This window comes from Ixodes scapularis, unplaced genomic scaffold (genome assembly GCF_016920785.2).
Source record: "Ixodes scapularis isolate PalLabHiFi unplaced genomic scaffold, ASM1692078v2 PGA_scaffold13__105_contigs__length_92229423, whole genome shotgun sequence".
Taxonomy (NCBI): Eukaryota; Metazoa; Arthropoda; class Arachnida; order Ixodida; family Ixodidae; genus Ixodes; species Ixodes scapularis.
The window spans coordinates 57,941,512-57,947,511 of NW_024609839.1; the positions used below are offsets into that span (position 1 = coordinate 57,941,512).

The 6,000-nt window shown below is 44.8% G+C and overlaps 2 long non-coding RNA genes across 2 annotated transcripts; both read left to right on the forward strand.

The window, feature by feature from the left end:
• The first annotated feature begins 1,593 nt into the window (after positions 1-1,593).
• Positions 1,594-3,158, forward strand: LOC120842775. The gene is made up of 3 exons (XR_006077666.1): positions 1,594-1,685; positions 2,147-2,195; positions 2,987-3,158. It is a non-coding gene; the product is annotated as an uncharacterized LOC120842775 (long non-coding RNA).
• A 426-nt stretch (positions 3,159-3,584) lies between these two features.
• LOC120842290 lies at positions 3,585-5,424 on the forward strand. Its single transcript, XR_005715899.2, has 2 exons — positions 3,585-3,791; positions 5,124-5,424. It is a non-coding gene; the product is annotated as an uncharacterized LOC120842290 (long non-coding RNA).
• The last annotated feature ends 576 nt before the right edge of the window (positions 5,425-6,000 follow it).

Sequence of the window (6,000 nt, forward strand, 5' to 3'; positions counted from 1 at the left end):
TTGTCTTTTGCGCTGTTTTAACCTTTTATTAATTATTTATTTTTATCTTAACGTTTTTTTTAACTTTTTATTGACAACGGAGTGCCGGCGAACATGTAAGTACACCCTTCGCCTCGACGGATGTTTCTCGCGTGCTCTAGCGCGCTTTTCCTCGCGCCGAAGCGAACCCTTGCAGCGTAACGATCCGAGCGAAAGACCACGGAGCCCGCTGTGACAGGGGCTCCGGAACCGGGGGGGGGGGGGGGGCAGGGCAGGGATGCGTGCGTTGGCAGCGTTCGTTGGCAACGAACGCTGCCAGCGTTCTCATGACCATTTCTGTTCCTGCATTCGCTGTTTTCTAGTTTCCTGACGTTTCATTTCCGCCTATAGTTCTTGCGTCGAACGTATCTTTTTGTGCATGTGCGTTAGTTTGCTTTTAGCAGAGCGTAATGTAGAGGTGTAATAATTCACGCCCCCTCGATTCGACGGCACAAAGCGAATCGAGGTGCCGTGGTCCTTTTATGTGTGTGCATGTGTGCTTGCGTGCGTACGTGTATGCTAATACCACGACTCGCGTGCCAAGGCGTCAACAGTTTAATATCAGTGGCACAGTGTTACCGCGCTGTGAAGACTGGCCAGAAACTGTCCCCCCCCACCCCCTTCCCTGCCTGCCCAGTAGCGTAGCCGGCTCCCTGCCCAGTAGCGTAGCCAGAAATTTTTTTCGGGGGCGCTGAGCTGGGCTGGGATATTCATGACTTCGGGTACGGAGGGGGTCAAAGTATTTGTGTAGGCAGGGCCCGGTTAACCTGAGGGCTGAAGGAACTGCTGCCCGGGCACAGGTGTCCTCTCAACTACAGTGCAACCCACTTATGACGATAATGACAACCCGAAATTTCAATCGATAGAACCGATTATCGTTGTATCTGGACTAGAAACTTATCATTTCCAGTCTAGAAACTCTGGAAACTGATCGTAATAAGCTGTTCATTATTATACACTGCATCGTTATAAGTGGGTTGCACTGTATTGGCACATACGTTTTGTGCCATTTATTTACCATGGATGTAGTCGTAGGACGTCTTAATTCCCCCACGGCCGTCTTTATGGTTGAGAGTTTTCCATTAATTTTTCTTTACCGCAACCTTCTTAGTGATAACCTGTACGCAAAGGCGATTGTTTCATATTTCCATTTTTATTTTCCTTTTCCTGAAGGCAGATCGGCAGTTGACTAGTCAAAGTGAGAGCATATTCACAACTCGTCCTTTGACGATCGTATCGGGTTGCAGCTCGACCAATTGATGTTGCGAGCAATTTCCTAAACTCCTCTGTAGCACGTCACGTAGCTGAAGCGCCATACTGTATAGGCGTACGGCTCGACACCTAAAAGTTGACCGCGGTGTAATAGGCGATGCTAGAGCTCAGTCAGACAACTATCTTAAGAGTATCTGAGCATTGTGTTGGATGTCTTTTTAGGACCGAGAGGGAAGTTCTCTGGGAGGCCAAAATTTTCGCTTTTATGCTAGTAAATGAACTTAGACAACCAAAAGAATGAATGTGGGTTGCATCATAAAGGACAAGGATTCCAGATAGACAAATCGCTCAGAATTGTGGTAAAATTTTTCAGACCCCTTTAACTTTTATATTGTTTTCAGGGAGGTGAGCATACTCCAGAAACGACTCGAGGACTCTTGTGCAGAAGCCCAAAGGTGAATATGTCTCTGCCTTAAAGCACTATACATGGATTTTAAAGAGAGGCACACTTTCTGAAATGGCCTTTAACTTGGATAAATGCTATGTGGCAAGCGCAATGCGCTATATTTTAGCGTGCAACTCGGCACTTGGTTAAAGCCATAAAAACGTTTACCTCTGCGAGCGGAACTGTAGGCTGAATTCTACACCACTTTTCTCCCGGTTTCCCCGGCAAATACAAGGGTTTCCCCTTGTATTTGCCGACATTTGTTTATTCGATACCTACAACACCTTTTCGGGGTACTATTGTAGAGGGATACACATTGCAAAAAAAAAAAATATATATATATATATATATATACATAAACAAGAATTTAACACACATTATGTGATGCACTGGATACGGCACTTTCGTTGTAATGAATTCTGTGCCGCTAGCTGATATGCTCACTCCTTCCATTTTGTATTTTGTATGCAGGTGGAAGAACGACTATGAATTGCTGCAGGCCAGGGTCGCACCCTTCCAGGTTAGTGGGAAAGGACTGTAGCGTTTTGCCAGAATAACGATCGGAAGGTTCGCAACATGGTGTTTTCCGACTTGGCAAGGAATAGACTCAGAACCAAATGGGGCCTTGGGATTGTTACTTATTTAGCGCTTGACTTGGGTAAAAGCACCTTCTGAAATTCTAAAGGAATGCATTCTCACCCCTCCCCTTGAATTGAAAAAATAATTTCTGGCAGTAACCAACAAACCCTTTCCAAAGGTTCATTGTGCAACACCGCAGCCGCCATGGTTTGGTCATTGTTTCCTGCGTGAAGCGTGCAGTTAGATTTCAGCTCACACCGAGGCTGACACAGCACTCGTCTCCAATGCATGCCCAAAATAACACTCTTGAGCAGTTACCAGAGAGCACACACTCTCAAAGAGGGTCTATTGCAGCTGAAGGATTGAACACCAGATAAAATTGCTTCCACCGTTGTGGGTAGGCATTTTGAGCCAACTCGCTTCACACCAGTACTTTTGGAGCCTGGCTCCAAAAGCGCTGGCCTACGAATCCCCAGGCGGAGAGTTCAAATCCTGGCCGAGGTGCTTACAATTTGATGAAGGCTCGTTGGCAGAGAAGGCACCGGTAATTGAGATTTCAGTTGCACATCAAGACCCCTGGGGGGTCGGAATTAATCCTGTGCCCTCCGCTGGGGTGTGCCAGATGCCCTTGGTCGGTTTAGCCCGTAAAACCCCAAAATTTTGATGGGTACAGTTTTCTCATTTTCTTTCTCCGAACAATGACGATGTGCGGTGGCACTTCGTTTTTTCTAGTTGCAGCTGGAGCTTTATGACGTTGAGAGGCGCCACCTGGCAGAGAGAAACCAGGCTACCGAATCGGAGCTGTCCAAGTTGCACCACAAGTTCTCTGAGCTGATGGGTCACCAGAACCACAAGCAGAAGATCCACTACCTCACCAAAGTCACCGAAGAACGGCAGCATTACCAGGTGGCAAGTAGCCTTTTCAGTGTTGTAGCAATAACCGCTCTTTTGTCAATGAGTTATGAATCACGTGCTTAATTGAGTACTCCCCAGGGTTAGGCACCCATGCCTTTTTCTGTACTTTGCGTAACTTCTACCTATGCATGGCGGATTCCTAGAGGTTTTTACAAAACATATCATGCTGAAATCCAGATTCGAAAAATTCTGTATCTTTTAGGCTATTAATATTTATAGTTTGGTTCTCAACCATTCATGTTTAAGGACCTCTTTGCTGGCAGAAGTGATGGGGGACTCATCCACTGGGGAGGACGGGGAAATAATGGACGATTAGGATAACAAAAGTGTAAATAAAGAACTCGATGTATGCAAACTTACTTTGAAGTACTAGAACAGAACCATACTCACTTGCTGTCCATGCAAGACGGTCAGCATAATTTTAATATTGTTTGGTTGAGGGCTTTCAGTACCCTAAGAAGGCGTTCAAAGACCCCGAAGGGTCTACGGACCCCCATTTGAGGACCACTGGTTTAGCCGATGCAGAATTAATTGACCTTTTTAGGAAATCGCCAGTTTAAGAGGTTCTGGTATGAAAATGCGAGCATGTGCTCAAACAAGCGCAAGCACTGCTTCGACTGAGGTACCTACACCCTGCTGGCTCCATTGTCCAGCAGTGACCTAGATTGGGCTTCCCCAAAGTCCCCTTTGTTCCTATTGTGGCTTATCTTTTGCCCCCAAGTTAATTCTAATACCCCATTCACACGGCAGCAAGTATCTACCTTTAGCTAAGGTCCCTTAGCTAAAGGTACTTTAGTAAATGGCATTCAGTATCACACGGTGAATAAACGGAGGATGAATGTGTGAATAGGTAGTACTGGCCATACTTTTTGTATCGGCCTTGTCGTAACGATTTGTAGCTCGTGAACTAGCATAAACGAGGAAGAAAAGCCTTTTTCTACATGGCGGATGAGCTTGGAGCGAGTGGTGCAAAGCGCACCTTGAGGCGGTCCAATGAAGAAGCTGAGGTATTGTTTTGAAGTGAAAGGTTTGTCCACGAACGATTTGCGTATGCTGTCCTGTAAAAGGTTCGCAATCTTATGCATTTGGCCTCCTCAGACCGGCAGTGCATTGCAGCTGCATGGTGGGCCCAAGGTTTCAGACGGTGTTTTGAAACTCAAAGAACTGGTAAAATACTGCTTCGAAAATCGTTACCTAGTTTGTTCTAGTTACCGTTTTGCTTTGCTATACAAGAAGCCACTGGCAGCAGGCATTGTACAGATTCACTCTAATATAAAATGCCTCCTTTCAAGACGTTTAAAAATGAGAGGCACATGCCAATGCTTGGATTTGCGTACGCCGTTGTGTTGTATAATTGGCTGTAATATTGAAACGGACACGTTCAACAGAATACATGGTGGCTGAATCTGCTAGCATGAGTGTTTCTCACTAGCATATTGCTCCGTGCTTGTGTTCAGGCTTAATCCAATAACTGCTACTTGGAAATATTCAATTTGTTATAAAGCACTCAACAGCATATATCACTCATTTTTTTATTTCGAGTTCATGGGTGAAGCGATGAGGCGAGTTGGCGAGAGCTCCCTTCAACATAAGCCCTCCCTTAGTTAAAGGGACCTTTATGTGCCATGCGACGGCCTCCAGCTCTCTTTACTAAAAGATCCTTAGTTAAAAGTACCTTGAAGCTGCCGTGTGAAATGGGTAAAAAACTTTCCTGCCCTCTTCTTCCTAATGCGCACATTGTTTCGTCCTCAAAATCCTGGAATCCAGTCTTCCACCAGGTGGCAACATGGTTGGGCAAAAGGTTGTAAGGTTTTGTAAATACACTTAAAACAAGAAGAAAGTCTGGATTTGGTAATCATAATCTGCTTTGAATTTCAGAGGTGTTGTGTGTCTCGTGCCTTGACTATTTTGGTTTGAAACGCCATCTCACATGCCCATATTCTTGCTCTTGCAGGGGGTCCTCAAACTGCAGGAGCAAAACCTCAAGCAGATGAAGCTGATCCAAAAGCTGGAGCTTGAAGTCAAACGTTGCTCTCTCAAGCCCCCTCTTGCTTCTCATAAGGAAAACCTGTTTCCGTGAACTGCGCACTGATCCGATTTCGCATACACCTGTCGCTGCTCCTATTGTAAGCATGCAGCCTTCAAGCCAATTGGACTGGTATTTATTATACCAGGATTTTTACTGTCATTTTATTTTTAGATTATATATGTGAATTTTTAAACGTGCAGAATAAAAAGTATAAGAAAACATGGTACCACTTCGTTCTGTTCGTGTACATGGTTTCGAAACCTGCAAGTCTACAGCCCAGAACACCCATGCTCGTTTTAGAAGGTAAACTCGTAATTTGGAATAAGTAATATATATATTTGAATACTTGTTCATCGCCAGTCTGGCACGAATGTGAAAAGTCCATCAAACTGGGGTGCCTTTATGTGCGCTTTGCTTAGGGTGATGACATCTGGTCGTTAATGTTCTGATCGCTTATTTTCCTTCCTCTGTTTTGAAGCTTGTGAAAATCTGTCCCTGCACGCACTCTTCGCTCTGACTGTGGTATGGCGACATTTTTTTTACGGAGATTTCTTTGAATTTTTTTTAGCATGTGCTGTCAGCATGGGGTACAACAAAGGATGGCATCCTCTAGACTAGAGCCACCAAAAGCTATGCTTCAGAGTAATGCTTGCCCATCTTGGGGCTCAAAAATCTTAGTTGCTACCTGAAGCTTTATCTGAAGTCTCAAAAGAATGCTTTTTCGTCCTCTACAAATGTTTTAACAGTTCATGACTGAGCAAAGTAATATTACACGAGTTTCCTAACACCGAATCTAATGCTG